Genomic DNA, 20,445 nt, shown 5'->3' with positions numbered 1-20,445 from the left:
GTCTGAAACACAGGACATGACAGAAAGAGGAGTCAGCATTTTACAGGCCGAACTTTTCAACACGTATCAAATCAGCTCATCTCTCTGGTGTTACCAGTTACCTCTCATACTCTCATACGCTTTTCCACTTTCTCGCTCCTCTCTTACACACACACTTTTCCTCAAAAGCATCATAGCATTAAGGTCACCACAGCTATTATGGAGTGTTCAGCACTCTACCATACCATGATATTTGGGTTAAGATGCTTTTGGGAAAACTCAGCCACCCTACTTAAAGACCATTAACAGCCATAAAAATGTCCTTCATTCAGTGCAAATGCACTTATTCCGTTATAGTCTGTGCCATCTTTTCAAATTTGAGAGAGTCATATCAAGTTTGCTGGAGCCATGAGTGCACTTGGTCATAAGAGTCCAGAAAAATAGAGAAACGCTTTTGAAATGTCCATAAATGACTTAGTGCTGTATGACTTAGGTAACACACAGTAGCACATATCAGATTATATTCAAGTTTGCATTAATAAAGTTAAAGAGACACAATGGCCAAAATAAAAAATGTAATCATTTGTTACATTTGTTGTAAACATGTCCACTTGCTTACTATCGCAGCACTGCCATAGACTCTAGAGTGAGATTTTCAAGTTTAAAAAATAGGAAAAGCCTCTTCAGATGATGTATTATGAAGGTTGGAGTAACCTACCTGGAGTAAAAACAAAACTACTTGGTAGTGTTTTTTGTGGGCAGAATTGTTTTTGTTAGCTGGTAAATACAGAGGCAAATCAGACAACTAATGTTAGTGCTAGGAATATTTTATTGTGGGTGTATAACTGTAGTTATGTAGTTTTGTAGGGACAACCTTGAAAATGACTCATCAGATTTGCAAGACAACAAGCGAAAAGCTAAATTAGCAAGATTTCTTTTCAATTTTGTTGATGACCAAAGAAAGAGTTACACTAGTGGTAGCTTGTTTGTATATGTAAGCCTATACATGAGTGCCCAGCTCTCAGGATTGGTGGACACCACAGGGATTCCCTGTTGTTTTATGATGTATGTTTGCTATGCATGGCAGATTTTGCAGTGAGAAAACACTGATGGACCAAAAAATGAAAACCATATGAAATCACGAATTCTGTCAAACTGATGAGGCTGCATAACTCAACAAAAAGGCCAGAATGCCCCTCTAATAAACCTATTCTCTCTGAGCACTGCTCTTTTATGTTAAAAGAATATCTTACAACCCTGATGTAGCTTGTTTTGTTTGGATTGTTTTGTACTGTTTTTTTTTTGTTTTTTTTTGCCTTAAAACAGCACTGAAATAACACAATGTTGTACTGAAACCACATTTCCAACAAGGAAATTTACTTTAGTTAGTTTTATGTATTCTGAACTGCTCTGCAACCCAGAGGGATCAAACTCAGTGGCTTGCTGGCCACAGCTCTACAGAGTGTAAAGTTTAGTATCTACAGAGTTTAGCAATTGCTAATTAGCTGATGAGTTGGATCAGGTAGAATGTGTTTCATGAGGTAGAATGTGTGCAGGGCTGTGGGCTACCAGGACCGACACATGTTTAAAATGATCTGAAACACCCAGCATACCCACCATACATTCCAGTTAACTATCAGGTCCTGGATATCTTGTATAAAGTGCACAAAAAAACCTATATGGAATAGAATGTTGAATATATAACAGATAAAATTATCTCTATCTATTAAAACTGCTAAAACACAAAATGACACTGAGATCAGTATGTATTAAACACAAACTGCTCCAATTTTGGAAAGATTCCGCAGAATAAATTCTTAAGAAGTAAAAAAAAAAGTTTTTTAGAGCGGTTTGATGTGAAATGTTCTGTTCTAGAGAAACTTACCAAGTCAGAATTTGTCATTACAGTGGTGATTGTAGCCAGACGGCTGAAGAGTTTAAAGCCTTTCAAAGCTACCTCATAGAAAGTTATTACACAAAACAGTTATTAATATGCTGCCTGATGCCTAAGACATTGTTTTGTGATAGTTTTCAGGAAGGTTTTTGGCCCAAAATGTATTTAATAAATATATGTATTTCAGAGATTTACATGCAGTATAACATTAAATATAAAACTCAGCAAACATGTGTAGGTTTACTGGTGATTTTGGATAGTAAACAAAATGACCTCATTTCTGTCGTAGACATCACAACCCTGGTTCCTATCACTAGCATTGGTAATAAATCTGAATCTGTTCGTTTCTCTACAGGACAACATTTCACATCAAAATACTTTTTTTGCCTCTCAGGAATTATGCAGTAGTTTTGTGAATTTTATGGAACTGGTGGATTTCCCCTTTAATGATATGTAGCCCAGCACTGCTTTAACTAAAAGCTCTACTATCTCTCCTCCGCTTCTGATTTCTCTGTGATAAGCGCTCCTATCCTTGGTGCCTAAAGTGTGGAGGAGGTTTCATCAGGGGATCTGAAATGAGCTGTGAGTGGTGTGAATGTGTGCAGAGAAAGGGAGAGAATTAGAGAGAGAGAAAGAGGGACAGAAAGTCAGCTTCAGATTTGATCCGTCATTAATTATTTACCAGAGTTAAAAGTGCACCAGGTGGGAGGCGCCATTTGCAAAGCACACACTAAGCAGCCTGCACAGTATAAACTGCATCTGCAATTATGAACACATCCATGCGGTGAAAAATGAAGCAATTAGCCTGCCTTAAAAGTGAGGGTGTTTACTCTTATACCAATTATACTCTTTAAACGTAAAAACATAAATACATAACTGATTACACAGTCGGCCACATGAAGAATTACACTTTTTTCTGTTACTTTTCATTTCCAGAAATCATAAAAACACTGGATGATTTCTCTGCACATAACAAGCTTGTATGCACAACAATAACTTTTCATCAAATTCAAATCATAATGAGATGTCTTCTTTTCTACCTAGAAACGTGATTTACAGTTTAGAATATGTTTTATGAAGTACAACTGAGGAATAATTAAAGTCAATTTACAACATGCTTTTGCTATTGTGATAACTGTGACTTTTAAGGATTAACCGACTGCAAACTGAAGTGTTATTTAAGCTATAAAACAGCAGAGGGAGTGTATTATCACAAATACCATCATGGCTGTGATGTTATCCATGATAGCACACAACCTCGAGTGTTCTACTGCTTTAGGGGGTGTATTACAGAAACATCCTAACTCCGAAATCTTATCTGTTTAGTCACCATGACGACTTCAGTTAGGACTGAATTTAGGACAGTAGCTATTAGAGAATAACAGTTCTTAGCTTTATAATCTTATCCATTAACTCCAGATAAGAGAACAGTATTACACAAACATCCTAACTACACACAACTTTCTGTATAGTGTCCTAACTTTAGGATAACCCCAGTGGTTGGTATAGTATAGTGGGTAACACCTTTGCCTTCTGTGTGGTAGACTGGGGTTCAATCCCCCATCTTGGCATGCACCCTACACTATACCAATAGGAGTCCTAACACGAAAATTATTAAATTGTACGTCGCTCTGGATAAGAGGGTCTGCCAAATGCTGTAAATGTGTCCTAGCTTCTGTTTTAACTGTCTGTTCCTATCTTTTTCAGGCAGCTGTGACAGGCAGCATAGTGAACTATAACTAGTACAGCAACAGTACATTTATTTATTTATTTTGCAAAATGGTGGTTTCACTTTTGAGAGAGTTTTATTTTTTCTAACTCTCCATTTTAAAAATCCAAGACACTGCACACACTTACTCCACTGTAACCTCAACCCAAAACTTAAACCCAACCCTCACCCTGTTCCTAGCCCTAACCCTGGTCCAAATTCTAACCCTATACTCTCAGAAAAAAAGGTATGAAAGTGTCACTGGGGCAGTTCCCTTCTTGTCACTGGTTTGGTACCCTCAAGGGTACATCTCAGTACCTTGAGTCATGTGAATGTCTGCAGAGAATTTATAGGGGACTATAGTGGACTATCCAAATAAAGTGAGACCAATTCCCAAAATAAAATACTGCAACGATGGTAGTGAATAATGAGGAGCCAGAGCTGAACAATTTGAGCACGACTCAGATGTCAGCTAAAGCTTTAGGAATGGAAACTGAAACTATGGAGTGGTGAGGCTCTAATGAACAGCACAGGTAGCTGTCACAATAGTCCTAGACTTTTTTTACATCAGCAATGGTAGCTGTTTGGCTAACTAACTTATTTAATATTATTTTTACATTTCAGCTGTCTATGTATTGTCAGTTGCTTAGTAACAAACATAACACTTGATCATCAACAACGTTTTGGTTTAGGATTTCCTAAGTTGAGATAATAAATGAAAAAGTAAAGAAGCCCTGAATATTATATCAAATGTGCTTAAATATTGGCAGCTGATACTGGCAAAAAAATGTAGCATGGTACAATTTGTTCTCTACTGGATACACATCTAATATTCCTTTTTATGTCTCTTGAAATAAACATCCAAAAATGATAAAACTCATTTTTCTCTCCTGAAAGACAGAGAACAAACCACAACCAAATATATTTAAAACATGTCCAGTGTTAAATTTCATTGAACATAATGATTTGGACATGCATGTCACAACGTTTTAGTCAAACAGTGCATAACATGTTTGCCATGTATTTGGCTAAAAAAAAGGGAAATTACTTGTAGTAAAGAGAGAGGCTTCCTTTGATCCTACTACAAATCCCAGTTAAGGGAAGCAACTCTCTTTACCACAAGTGATTTGATGTGATTTTGCCTTCTTTTAGTTAAATACATAAATAAATTAGAAAGACATCCACATTCTGCATTTTTAGATGGTCCCTTAATGACTAAAGCATCAGTGATCTGTGTTTCTGAAACAATACATTCAGCAAAATTTAATGACATTGACATTTAATGTTATTTTTGAAATAGCAGTTTGTTCTCAGTCTTTTAGGAGTGAGAAAATGAAGGTTTGATCATTTTTAAATGTTTATTTAAGGAGAAATCAAGGAGAGAAAGTTAAATATCAAAACCAATGTCCACTATAAAATTAATGAAACCATGCTGTTACGGAAAGAGCAATACAACTGTCGCAACATCAAATTCAGTTTTTTGATACTTATATATTGTAAGTTGTATTGACTCCACACACCCCGTCTCATCTCCAGACCTGTTATTTTATTGTTCTGTTTTAAAACATTAGGTTATTATGGGTATATATGTGCCTTTCCTCTGGGAAAACCATATTTAAGGTTCATAAATGGGCCGTACAATCACTGTTGTACCCTTGTGGGTACATTTACACTGTTGTACCTTGTTGAACGAAAAGTGTACCTACATAGTACCTTTATTTCTAGCACTGTATACATGCAATTTGCTACGGCAAATGTTTCGTTTTACTTCATATACATGCAATTTCTGACTACAAACACAAGCATTAGTGAGATTCTGCCTGTGTGGGTTTCCTCTCTTTCAATGATGCACAGAAAAGCAATTTGAGCCCAAATACCTTCCCCCTTTCCTTGTCTAGAATTTGTTAAGCATAGTTTTATAATGACCTGTGGATACCTCACATCACAGAAACTGCAAACTAATCACTAGGCTGCTTCATTGAGAGTGTAAAGTTTAATCTTTTTTAAACAAGTAGTCATGACAGCCAAGAAACACTTTTTACAGTGTACATATGCAGGCTCCCGAACACATACAAGCCTGTATGGATGTGAAACAAAAGGGCATGGAGCAGCATTCAAAACAGAGTAACAGAGAAGAAGGCACTGCCACTCAGGCAGAACAGAATCTGACAACGAATGTTAGCACAACAAGCCTGGCAATTTCCACTGCCTGCCACCAACAAGCATCACTGCATACTGTTCTGTCTTTCTCTGCCTCTATCTCTCTCTATCTCTCTCACACACAGACGCTTTCAGTTCTGCAATCTTTACCAGATCTGTACCAGATGCCATTAATGAAAAATTCATCTGATGAGCAAGTTTGGAAATAACTTTTGCTTCACACTTACACAAGTCACACTCCAGCAGAAATGAGACTGACAGACAATGACAGACAAGCACGATGGAACCTAGATAACACAGCTGCAATATTACAAATGCATGTGCGCTGACTGGCCACTTTATTAGAAACGCCTACCTTCTGACTCCTCCTTGATGGTGTACAGACTGTAGCTCATCTGTTGCTACAGAGTGTAGACATATAGTCTCCATAATATATATATATATATATATATATATATATATATATATATATATATAATAAAACCATTTTATGTGCTTAAATAAACCTATTTTGTTTAACAGTGGCTATTTTCCTGGGATATCCCTTCACTTTGTAATAAGACACTAGCATCACGGATCCTAACAGTGCATTTCGAACCATAAAGTGTTAAATGTTGTTTCACCTTTACAAGGCTAAAGTTGGCTTTTTGTTGGCCAGCTTTTTGTTCAAATCTTCCTTTTCACCTTAAATGAAGCAGCAATGGTGCTTGAATGTCACTGTTGCATCATTTAAGATGAAATGGGAAATTCAAACAACTTCTGCTTCGTTGAAGTTCTCAAGCCATTTGTCTCAGACGTGTGTTCTGCACACCTCGACCGTGACGTTACCTGATGCAGCTGACTGAGTCACGCAGCTTCTCAGGTGGTATGAGAGAAAACAGAAGTGGAGCAATTGCTCTGGTGGCTCTGTTGCATGTTAAGGCTAACTCCAAAAGACTGGCCATTCTTTTATGTCCGCTGCCTCGAAAATAAAGTGGACTAATTCAGATGCAATGGACTGGACTGCGGGAGGTGACAGCGTCTGCAGTGCTTTTATTTTTATCTAAAACCTGACTGACTCATTCACTCAGCTGAATGGACTAACGTGTGTGGACTGCACTATTTGTATGTCATGTTATCTGTGTTTATTTGTGGCAAACCATCATAAAAGCCATTACAGTTATGACAAAACTAATGAGGAAGACTTTCAACTAACATACCACTGTAGCCCACTACTACTCTAGCCCTTTATCAGTGACCACAGAGCCACTTTCCTGGATATTTTTTGGGGTGAGGGACCACGCCTAGCAGTAGTAGTAGTAACTACTTGAAACAAAGTAAAAAGAGTCTAAAAATAAGTTAAATAATCTTACAGATAACAAGCTTACAACAATCTCAACATGAGAAAAAGTAGATATATCACTGCATAAAAGATGCACTACTGTTTTTTTTACCAAGTGAGAGATAAAAGGCACCTGATGTGTGACTTATATTACTATTCACATACAAAAAGGTACTTTGTGACATGTACTATATAGAAATATACAAATTTTCAGCTTTGTTAGGTCACATTCTTTACTTATCAAATAAACGCAACAGCACTGAGACTCCACATGATTTATGGAGAAGAGCATATTAAATGTCTGAAATAGCCATGGTGTTTAAATAATACATTTATATTTGAAAAGAAAATTTCCACACAGCATGCTGTACACCACTCCAGCCAACACCTGGCACTGCGCATAGTTATCTTAGACTTGTGTGCAGAAGCTCGGCCATGGAAACCCATTTCATGAAGCTGCCAGCACAAAATTTTTTGTGCTGATGTTGTTTCCAGTGGCAGTTAGGAACTCTGTAGTGAGTGATGTAACAGAGGATGGGTGATTTTACATGCTACGTGTTTCAGCACTAAGTGACTTCATTCTGTGAGTTTGTGTCATCTGCTCTTCAGTGGCTGAGCTGTTGTTGCTTCTAAACGCTTCCATTTTACAATAATAGCACTTACAGTTGACTGAGGCAGCTCTAGCAGGGTAGAAATTTCAGAAATGAACTGATCGCCAAAGTGGGCATCCTATGACAGTGCTACGTTTAAAGTTACTCATCAGTATGACCCATTCTACTGCCAATGATTGTCTATGGACACTGCATGGCTATGATTGATTGCAAATACCTGTTAGCAACTGATGAAGCTCAAACACCTGAAATCAATAATTAGGAGGGGTGTCCATATACTTTTGGTATCTCTGGTGACACTGCCTGGTGATGTGAATACACAAGTAGCTGGTAATAGAAGCTAATGGAACTTAGGTAGAGCTCAGGCACATTTGTATTGTTCTCAAAATGTCTTTTCTCTTTTGTTAAATTTAAGTGTCAGTTCACATAGCAGTTTATACTTTTCTATTAAATGAAATGCCATCCTTTTCTTCTGAATTAAAGAGAGAAAATAGACAGGAAAAGGCAAAAGCCTCACAATTAATCTTCAAAAGCCTGGTTAGCAATTAGTAAAAAAAAAAAAGAAAAACTCACATAAAAGAAGAATAACAGAAACAGAACCATTGTGTTGCAGACACAATACCTCTTTAGTAGCCCTTTGCATTACCCTGAAGAAAAGACTCTTATCGATAATACCAAATATGTTAACAAAATGCGACAGAAATGCTCTAATGGGCCATTAACGGCAACAGATACGAGCCAACATCTATTAGGTTCTGTTGATTTACAGATTATGTAATCAAAACATAAACACAGTTTTAATGGTGCTAGGTGATAGAGTTCAAGGGTATGTCGAGAGCATTACGTACCAAAATACACAGTACATATGTGAAAATGGCAAGTGAGGAAACTGCACCCACAACATCCCTAAACTGCTGTGGCAACTTAGTGCTCTGGAGTAACATGCAGTATGCAGTACAATTTTACATGGTAAAGTGTGGTAATTAGGGCTGCTGCCCTAGCACAGACCTGTTGCGTATGCAGCAAGGGTGCAAAACCGCTTTGGTCACTTAGCTGGTCGCAAGATTGCAATGTTAGTCAACTGTTGTAATCATGATCAAATAATGATCATGATAGATTTCGTATTGTTTGCAAATTCTTGTTGACTCAATAATAAAATGCCCTTTCACAGTTTGATCTGTTTGTCTTTCATTTGTATATTAATACAGCATTATGTAAAACATTGGCTAACAATAGTTGACTATCAGTATCAGCTAGTTATCAGGTCTCTAGAAACACCACACTAAGTCGGCTATTTACTAAATGTTTAGCTAATGGGAGCTATCCAAATCACAAAAAACATTTATGGCTTACTGACATGTCCAATGAATTTCACCCAACTTACCTGGTTTAGTTGTTTGTTGAGCCTGTCTGTCTTCTCTTTATTTGACAATATTGAGAGCATGGTGGTTCCGTTAGTGTCGCTAAACTAAGTAAACAGACGATTTGCCTTGGCCAGTTAGTTAGGCTATGACCTACTGAACAAAACCAGTATCATTTAGTGTAGATATCACTGATATGAATCACACACAGTGCTAGCTTACTCATTACCTAATTAGCTAATGTTAGCAAACAGAAACTGATAAATTCTGATGAATACCAGGATTAATTGTGCAACCTTGCCAAAATCCTACCATTGCACATACTTATAGACAGAGCTCTACCTAAAACTGTAAGTAGGATATTTTAAATTGAACAAAGTCAGCTTCTTATTCCTGCTTCTTGTTTGAAGTTTCCTATTCCACCTTAAATGGTGCAGCAGTAACATTCTGGCACCTCATGACACCATTTAAGGTGAAATGGGACATTGGAACAAGAACCTGGCATCAGCCTCATTTAAATCACTGTGGCAGAAAATGCTACCAGTATTAAAACTACAGTTCAGATGTGTTGATAGCCAATCACCTTATCAAAAAAAGAAAATAGAAATTTAAAAAATCTACACTCCAGTATGAAATGGGTGGCACACAGACTTTCACTGCCTTTGAGACCATCAGGACCCCAATAGGATGTGCACAAAGTCTAAAAGCTACCTCACAGAAAGTTACATAAAATAATTAAAATTAAGTTGATTGATGTTTTACGATGTTTTTTACGATAAAGTTTTAAGCTAAAATGTATTGTTAAAATGTATAGAGAGTTTTTTTCAGATTTAACACTATTTTACTGTGTTGTAGACATCATGAGCCCTGCTTCTTATTATCACTACTGTAAAGAAATCAGACTCACTTTCTCTAGAATGAACCACTTTATGTCAAAAGTCTGAATGACTTTTACATCATTACGAATGATGTTTACATCTTAATTTGGAAAATCTGTGGAATTCCTCTTTAAAACTGAATGTACACTCACTGTACCCACTCATCAAAGTGTTAACTTATTTTAAAAATGAGAAAAAAATAAATTTATCAGTTATTTGCATCATTAGTGACTACAATAAAGTGTTAATTTTTGATACCATATCAGCACAGAAATTCCACATCGGTTCATCTCTACTTAAATGATGCTGGTTGTGGCTACCAAGCTGTATAATTTGGAAGCAATCCTGGGAATCCAAGACATGAACGGACAGTGCCACAACAGCTTAGGAGGAAGATTACGCAGCCAGGCTGATGCAAACACAACAATCTGAATTCTAATCACAAAATATAAATTCATCTGCGCTCTATTACAGCCATACGAATTACTTATTAACAGCAGTATTTTATCTCTTGATTCATGGACAGGAAATTGGCAAAAAAAAAGCCTGTTAGCCTAGCTACACTGACTCAGCATGAAGCATAAACAGATTTTACATGCTTTATAAGACGCAATTTAAGTCATGTGCTGACAGAAACGGGTAAACGTTTCATGAATCCCCACCCCTCTCTGAAATGCGTCAGGCAGTTTCAGGCAGGCTGATGCATTTTTGCACTGAAAGCCTAAATAAGTGCATTATTCCATGACAGCGCATTTGGTTTTTGAAAGTTCAGTGGTCGGGCAGGCCGTCTTAAAAGCTATTATCATTCAGAGTGGCATACGCATTAGCTCTATTACTCTCAGTTACTGTAGTGGCATTAGTGCAAAATGGGAAGCACTTGAGAAAAGAGAATGCAGTTTCACTGCTGATATTCATTACAGCTGGTGAGAGTGGATGTATGTTTGCATTTTTGCATATGACTATCCCATATATGCGTTCATGTTTATTAATAGGGTATTCATGCATTACTCACCTGTATAAGGCGATTATGGGATAAGTGAGAGAAATTCTCATTAACAAACACACACACGCACACACACACACACACACACACACACACACACACACAATCAGAAGAACACAGCCAAGGAAAGAGCTCATTATTCACTCAATGAAAAGGCTAGGCAAATCATATTGGCAGGCTTTTAACAAAGCTGCCTATCAAACACATGTAGGGGTGTGTGTGTGTGTGTGTGTGTGTGTGAAGCTAAACCCACAATGAGCGAGGCTTGGTTTTCACTGCAGGCAATTACTGTTATTATGATATTATTATTAACTAACTTCATACATTTCATCTTTTGAGTTTCATAAGCTTCATTTTCTGGATCTACAGGCACTTTTAGGTCCCAGCAGCATTCAGCACTTTACTGAAGGACATGAAGTGTTCAGAAGTGTTCATAAGGCTACTTTACACCTACATAAGCCTTTCATGACAAGTGACATAAACTTGACAATGACACATAATGAATTAGTTTAAACTGCGGTTCCACAGCACATAAAACCAATAAAAAAACAGTTAAGTATTCAGACCTTAGATATTTACAAGGATTATGTTATGAACTATTTCACTGCAAAAAATTAGGTTATAGAAGTGTGTAATAAAACTTTGGGCTTGCCAGCGGGCCCTGGTCATGTAAGGGGTTGATACTATAAGGTAATTGGTTATACAGCTTTTCTTGAGTTAACTCAACATGAGAACACTAGAGTTCACCCAACTCAAACTTGTTAGTTTAGGCAAAAAATCCAACTCCCTTTCCTAGTTCTGCATTTCAGTTCAGTTAACAATATAGAACTTTTTCTTTTCCAATTTCCCACTAGCTGGGATTATTTCCATCATAAAATCCCAGATATTTTTCCCTCCTGGGCTTCCAGATACAGACAGCAGCAGCTTTGCTGGGCTACAAACTCACAACCTTCTGAAGTTAGTGTTGATTATTAGGCACTTGCACCTCATGTTGCCATGCTCCTTTTCAAAGTGAATACAACAAATATTTTTCACAGTCTATTAAACCTTTATGGACACAGACATCTGAGAGAGTGCAACAGACTAAGCCATCTCCTCAACAGGAGATCATGTGTTTGAACCCCATTGAAATTGAAAATGTCTGATGAGATTGTGTGATGTAAAGAGTACCAGCTAGCAGGAAAACTGAACAAATTCTATATTGTTTATCTAACTGAGATGCACAACTAAAAAAAGTTCTATTGTTAGAGTTAGAAAAGTAAGTGAACTCTATTGTCCTCAAGATGAGTTAACTCAAGTAAAGCTGGGTAATCAGTTATCTTATAAAAGTCGTCTTTAACTCTGGTCCTGGAGAGCTGCCTTCCTGCAGAGTTTAGTTCCAACCTGTATTCAGTTAGCTACCACACCCCTTTCTTAACTCTAATACATCTTCTCAAGCCAATCAGGGACTTGGAAAGAGGTTAATTAACTAGAGCAGGTGTGGTAAATTGTGGCTGGAACTAGACTTTCCAGGAAGGCAGCTGTTCAGGATCATTATCATATTTAACAATGCTGAAATTACATGGAAAAAATCTGGTTACATTAATATACATATTATAAACTACCTTCCCCTTCTCCTGTAAAGTTATTTCTCATGTTATGTCTAAAGTTATTTCTTAGAAGATATGTGGGTTTGCTATGGTACTGACAAAATATGTAGGCAAGTTGTTTTGGTCAGCTAAGTGTTTTTTTTTTCCAGCTGCTGTCGTCATCTGTTCTTGGTGGGCTGCATGGACTACTGCTGGGACAAAAACTTCAAATTGAGTGCAACCCTGCCTGCCCTGCCAATCGAGCATATCAAGCGCTCCCGCTGAGAACAACAAATGTTTTGTGGCTGCAGAGAACACTGGCTGCACTTGGCTTTATACACTGGCATAAACTGGCACACGCACATATGAGTGGAGAATGTACTTGTTAAAAAACAAGCTGGGCTGCAGAATAGAACACCTGCGGCAATTCAAAACATTGGGCAAGACTGGCATTTCCATTGTGCACACAGTCACCTCCAGAATGATTGAAAACTCAATCAAAATGCATAAAAAATGCTACTTAAAATTCACTCAATTGTCTAATCTACCGACAGCCCACTGCTCTGATCATACTTTAGCATACATTTTGCTCTAAGTTAGCGTAAAAAGATTAGTGAATATCTACATAATCTGTTTTACTCAGACACACGCTTGTACCACTATGGAAGCTCATTACTTTTTTTTAGATTTTCTTACCCTTTGATCTGGACATGAATCTCCTGATAATTAACATGGATTAACAATCCATTGATTGGTTGATGCTCATCTACAAAGTAAAGAAATGTCAGCTTTTAATGAAAACTTCACTCTTATTCTAAAGGTCCCAAAGTTTTTCAAACAGTGCTGGCTCTACCTAATAAGTGACATACGCAGCTTAGGCTGATCAGGGCCCTGCAGCTTGTCTAAGACGTTTAAGTGAAGAAACTAGTTAGTGATGTCTCCTAAAAAACAACACATGCATCTGAAGCCAAAAAAACAGGAAAGAAAAAAAGAAGATGATGAAAAAAATCTTTAAGATAAAGGGATGTTTTTTTATGTGGCATTAATGTTATGCCATTTGTTTTGGCTTGTAGGTGGACAACAGAACACATGAAACTCGGCAAGTACTACAAAACATGCGGTTTCAATGTTGTTTTGTTGATGTACATGCACCAACACAGTGCAGCCACACAGTAATAGAACTTCTGTTGTTTTGGCTCTGTGCTCCAGCACATTGTGTTTGGTATGAAACAATGATTATGAGTCATCTAGTAGCTGTAAGTTATTGCAGCTGGACCTTCTTCAACTTTAGTGGTCTACACCACACGTCCAGTTGGCTTGACTTACAGCTACATGATGGTTCAGTGATTGAATGACCATGAGGTTAAAGTACACAATGTCAGCTTCAATTCAAAGGTAATTATATCTATATTGGGTGAACCACTTAGGAATTAAAACATTTTTAATACATAATGCCCCCATTTCAGGGGCCATAGGTAATAACAGGCCAGCTGTATGTCGTGGTGTCATTAGTTTAAAAAAAAAATCACTTATAGCTCATTTTGAGACTTTTCTTGGGGAGAAATGCTTTATTTATTACCACTGCGCTTAATTATTGTATTCAACGGTTACCTACATTTCCAATTTTGTCATACCAGTATGAAAGCAAACATACATACACAAAAGAGGAAAAAAAAAATAAATGAAAAACATAGGATGTGGGATCTTTGAGTACTGACAAAATCAACTATATGCTTAGAAAAGCATATTGTAACATAATTTATGACGATAAATATCGCCATGTTGCCCACATCTACTGTCAGCTATCAATTTCACTGACTAGTGAGCAAATGAACATTCCTCTATTTCACATAGAAAGGGCTGTTTCAGCAGTTTGAACCATGTACGCTCTCTCTCTCTCTCTCTCTCTCTCTCTCTTTCTCTCTCTCACACACTCACACACACATACACACACACACACACCTCAAATCAATACCGAATCTCAGTTGGGCCCACAAATTACTGTGACACGAGCCAAAGGGAATCATATATCTTCTGTCTATTGGTCTCACAGTCTCACATGTGCATCAGAAGACCAATTTTATGTGAAGATTTTATTATAACCTGTCCGGTGAGTTTTTTCCACCTTCCTGCATCTACTGCATGTAAAGTGTTACTGCTAAACTGAATATACTGAATGAATGTTGGCAACCCTTTGTGAGTTAAACTAATAAATCCTCAGACACACGCATAATAATTCTACCCCATAGCTATTCCACCAACACCATAACATATAGACCTCTGAGGATGCATTGTCATTTTGTAGTTTGCAGCATGAGGCTCTGAGCTGCTTTCCTCTACAGGAAATATAAATGGCATTTTTTAAAACTGCCATTATCGCACCCAGTGGTAAACAAAACTGTCCCAGAGGCAGCAGTTTCTGTACTGTGTACACTGTCTGCTCAAATATCACTGGGTTCTCTAAATTATGGATTTGTTAAGTATAACCCCATTTCCAAAAAAGTTGGGATGCTGTGCAGAATGCCAATAAAAATAGGATGCAATGATATGCAAATCATGTAAACCATATTTTTAAAGAAAAATACTACAAAGACTACATATCAAATGTTGAAATTTTATTGTTTTTTGAAAAATAAATGCCCATTTTGAATTTGATGCCAGCAACATGTTCCAAAAAAGTTGGGACAGGGGCATGTTTACCACTGTGTTTCATCACCTCCTCTTTTAACAGCAGTCTGTAAACGTTTGGGAACTGAGGAAACCTAAGCTGTAGTTTTGAAAATCAAATGTTTTCCTGTTCTTGTTTGATATAGAATTTCAGCAGCACAACAGTTCGGGTCTCCTTTGTCGTATTTTTCATTTCATAATGTGCCGAATGTTATCAGTGGTGACAGGTCTGGACCACAGGCAGGCCAGTTTAGCACCATGGCTCTTTTAAAACAGAGCCATGCTGTTGTAATACATGCAGAATATGGTTTGACATTGTCTTGCTAAAATAATCAAGGCCTTCCCTGAAAAAGACGTCACCTGATTGGCAGCATATGTTGCCAAAACATGTATATATTGTTCAGCATTAATGGTGCCTTCACAGATGTGCCAGTCACCCATGCCATGTGCACTAATGCACCCCTATACCATCATGAAAACTGGGTTTTGAACTGTGCACTGATAACAAGCTGAGTGGTCTTTTGCCCAGAGGAAGCAGTGTCCATAATTTCCAAAAAGAATTTCAAATGTTGATTTGTCAGACCACAGGACACTTTTCTACTTCCACTCAGTACATTTTAAATGACCTTGGACCCAGAGAAGGTGGGAGCATTTCTGGATCCTGTTTATATATGGTTTCTTCTTCACATTTTAGAGTTTTCACTTGCATTTGTGGACGCAGCGACAAAATCAAAATCATATCTGTTTTTAATGTAGTGATGTCTGAGGGCCCAAAGATCACAGCAAGCAAATACTAGTTTTTGGCCTTGTCCCTTGCATACAGAGATTTCTCCAGATCCTCTGAATCTTTTCATTTTATTATGTACCGTAGATGATGAAAAGCAAAGGTCTTTGCTATTTGCCTGGTCAGTCTTTCACAGAGTGGTGAACCCCTCCTCATCTTTACTTCTGAAATACGCAGCCTCTCTGAGATGCTTTTTGTATACGCAATCATGTTACTGACCTGTTGCCAATCAACCAACAGAATTTTTAGCATTACACAAATTTACCAGCGTTTTGTTGCCCCCGTCCCAAATTTTTGTTGTTGGCATCAAATTCAAAATGGGCATATATTTTTCAAAAAACAATACAATTTCTCAATTTCAACATTTGATATGTTATCTCTGTACTATTTTCAATATAGGGTTTAAATGATTTGCACATCATTGCATTTTGTTTTTATTTACATTTTGCACAGCATCTCAACTTTTTTGGAAATGGGGTTGTAGTCAAAAGAGGTGACTTTGAAGGAAAGTAAAGCTACTACTGTAGTAAGTGACTTAACTACCACATTTGACGAAAATTGCTGATTTGTGTGGGGTATTTCGTAAGGTTGCAAGTCTTATGATGTCAGTCCAATTGATGTTACCATGCATGTAGCAATCTGTGTATTTTGACTACCCCAGTTTCAAAGTATCCATATGGAATGGAAAAATGTACACAGGACAGAACATATCAGCTTTGTGATATAGGATTTTTGTTCGCAGTTTTTTCAGGATGAGTATTAGAAAGCTCAAAATTGCAACCATTAAATCTTTAGATATTGTGTAGATTTTGCCTCTGGCAAAAAAGCATGGGATTATTAGATATTAATTACTATTAATTATTTCTTATATTAATTATAGCTATTAGGGATATCCTGATCTGATCCACTGGATTAGGATCAGGGCTGATATAGGTGTATTTTAATGTATCGGGTATCGGCTACATTATAATCCACCTATGATCATTTGTTTCGTTTTTTGTTCTCTATTTACTTCACTGTTGTAGATGTGCCATAAATTTATAATCTGACTTGTCCACATGATCTAATGCACATTTTCATAATTTAATAAAGCGGTTTAGATGTTTGAAGTGTGAATTTAATTTACAGTGTAAAATGAAAACATGTAATATCTGCAGTGTGTGTGTCCACTGGGTTTAAGGTAGCCTGCTTTCCTCTAAACATGGCCACGTGATGTGAGTATACAGCCATAGGCTTCTCGTCTATCTTCTGACACTTATCATGCTGAGCATACAGTCACGTGATTCCTTTCACTCTCGAGACATGACTGAGTAAAAATGAAACTACCACAGTGTGATACTGAGACTGTTTCATCCAAGGCTGTGTCACATGTTGCTTCTGGGTTAAAGCTGACATTTCACAATGCACTCAAAACCGGGAGAAGGAAGCAGGCTGCTGTACTATAACGTGGTTATATCACATAAGTGTTCCAGATGACAAAAGAAAACCATTCAGAGAGTAAAACAATATGCACATATAAAAAATTAAGCATTTTAAAATAACTGGTAGCCAAATTGCCAATGACTTTAATGAGGTCAGTGAAACTGGACCACAATTAGTATTAAACACATTATAAAATAAACCTAGTAGTCATAATTCTGACTTTTAACAGAATTGAACTTTAGACTAAAATGCTTTATATTTATTTTATTAAAACAGAAGATTGAACATTCCATTTTGTCACTATCACAACAATCATTTCACTACTGAAACTTTACCAAATGTTTTGATAGTGACTATTTCATTTTAAGTGTAACCCAAAATGCTAGCCAGTATATGACTAGCAAACTCAGCTTTGAACAGTTGTACAAACATAATAACAGAAGACGTGTTTCAGTAGTGACCGTTCATAAAATTGCACACTGATTTTCAGGCTTTGGGTCACATTTACTCCAATACAATGGGATCTAACTGCTTACCATGAGGCCATGAGGGACAGAGATGCAGTCTCACTTCCTGCTCTACAATGCAGGGGTGTGGCTAAAATAAGGCTCCACCTATGGACTAAAACTCTTTCTGTTTCAGTAGTGACAGGAAAGCATTTTTTTGAATAAAGATTTTTATATTTAAAAATTAAATTCATGATAAATCAAAATCTTTCAACTTAAAAAATAAAAAAACACACTAAAAAGTACAACAAAAAAGTTAAAAGTTGAAAATTAGGGGTTATGATTTGGGAAAGTACCCTGCAAACGATGTATAGAAAGTATAGAAAATATTGTATAAAGTATAGAAAGTACCACATAAATGATGTAGAATATTACTCAATTAATTACCCAACTCAATTTATGCCTTGGGTTTAAAAAGATCATTGTAATCACTGTAAATATCTAGGTCTGAATACCTACATTTTTTTTTTTTAACAGTTGGAGCCACAGTTTAAACTAATTTAGTAGAGTGGTCCATCTAACATATAGGAAATAATTATGGGCTGGGACAGCAAGAGGGAGAAAGACAGCCAGCATGTGTGTGTGTGTGTGTGTGTGAGAGAGAGAGAGAGAGAGAGAGAGAGAGAGAGATTGAACACTGGTGGGGAAAGTAGATCCTGTCATTGTGAAAAGGCTTCAGACACAGCAGTACAAAAGATAGCCAGTTATCACAAAGCGCCAGCACAGTCTTGGCCTTTTGCAATCTCCCCCTGCTACTCTCTCTCTCAATAGTCCAGTAATTCTGTACGTCTGTGAGTGTGTGTGTGTGTGTGTGTGTGTGTGGGTTGGAGGGTAGATGACTTGCTTTTGCTGTGTGCAAATACCAAGTGAATCACGCCTGCGTATGCATACAGTAGAGGCCCATATATGTGCTTGTGCACATGGATTGTCTTTGTGTATCTATTATGTAAGTCCAAAATTTGGGTGTGTATCTGTGCATGTAATTGGCTTTTAGAAGCATTGCACTCTTCAAATGTATGGTTCCTATCACCACCACTGTGAACTATATAAATGAGCATTTCACATCAAGCTACCCTGAATGACCTATTTTACATATCAACTATTTCTTTATGCAGAAATTAAAAACATTGGTGAAATTCCTCTTTAAAGGCAAAAAAAAGATTTCTCATTGGTTGATGGAATATCCTGGGCTGCATCAGGATTGGTCTAGTCCCATGATGTGTGTTTCTAGCTCTGATTGGCTCAGAGTGCTGTATAATTTATAAGGCGGCTGCTCAGAATAGAAGCAAGCCAGGTTAGTGGCCAGAGCTGTTGGGAATGCACTTATCCATGTTTTACACAAACAAAAATGCACACACTCTCATTTGGATAGCCACTGATTAGTGTGTACAGGCTCAATCTAAGCCTTTTTAGGCCCCTAGTTTCATCCTATTTCGCACGGTTACTGAAAAGCCATTATGTGAGAGTATGACACACAGCCAAAATGACAAACACTCACTCTCTGTACATACACAACATCAAATACACACACACTGCTTACATCTGCATCTGTGTTTGCTGACTATTATTGCTCTGTCCCTCCCTCTGTCCACTAGCCTGGCCAGGGAGCAACAGTAGAGATGTAAATCTCCGGCCTCACAGTGGTTTAATTAAATTAGGAAACAAGTCGATACAAACTGCAACAGGGGTGGACAATGTGATAATATTTAATGTTATTGTGATAAATTATGTCACAATACACTTTTCTGTGCATACTGTGGATATCATCAGTACTTAAAAATACTGATCGAGAGCATAATTAGTCCTGTGTAACTGATTTTAGTGCTGTGCAGTATGTAAAATGATGAATAAAATTGCTGCATTCATACTTTTTTTTAGTATTTTAGCATTTTTAGATGCAAAGTAGGCATGAGCGATAGAGCAATGAAGTTGGATATTGTCAATGCTTGGCAAGTAAACAGACAATGCTTAATGGGTCATAACAGGCATGTTGGGAAAGAGAACTGAAAGAGGACTAGAAATGACTGATTTATCTTTAAACGACTTAACAAATCTGAAATAACATGTACACATAGTTTATTCGGTTTTACTGTTAAGACGTTGGGTTATTATGGGACTTTAAAAAGCTGTTAGGCAACGGTAGAGTAAATTCTCTGCTGCCCGTTTTCCAGAGTGTGATTTATAATTTGAGTAAATTATTCAAATGATGAAAATATAATCCTACATGCTTTTCCAAAGGCATCTATAGTTGAATTCCAGAGTGACCCCACTAAAACGATGGAAACGATACTTAAATGTTTTAATGTGTGAAGCACATGGCTTTAGAAATAACTTTGGGAATCATTTGGAAGTCACCTAGACCATGTGTTGCGACCTGAAGCTTTCCCAGCAAGCGTTGCTATTAGCACATAAGTCATCATGAACATATACCAGAAGGAGCTCATGAATACATATTTGCAGTAACAACTATTTTCTGGTCTATTTTACTATAAACTATATTATGGTGAGTTACTCAGTATTATATCATTTATTCTGTTATTTTTATTGAAGATTTTGATTAAAACTGTTAACTATAAATAGAAT

At 37.1% G+C, this 20,445-nt stretch overlaps 1 protein-coding gene across 1 annotated transcript in view; it reads right to left on the bottom strand.

The window, feature by feature from the left end:
* Positions 1-20,445, bottom strand: part of bsna (bassoon presynaptic cytomatrix protein a) — a 153,073-nt gene that overhangs the window by 113,626 nt on the left and 19,002 nt on the right. The gene's annotated exons all lie outside the window — the stretch shown is intronic.

Source organism: Colossoma macropomum, unplaced genomic scaffold (genome assembly GCF_904425465.1).
Source record: "Colossoma macropomum unplaced genomic scaffold, Colossoma_macropomum, whole genome shotgun sequence".
NCBI classification, from domain to species: Eukaryota; Metazoa; Chordata; class Actinopteri; order Characiformes; family Serrasalmidae; genus Colossoma; species Colossoma macropomum.
The sequence above is the reverse complement of the archived record's forward strand: the minus strand, read 5'-3'. Positions and strand labels throughout refer to the sequence as shown.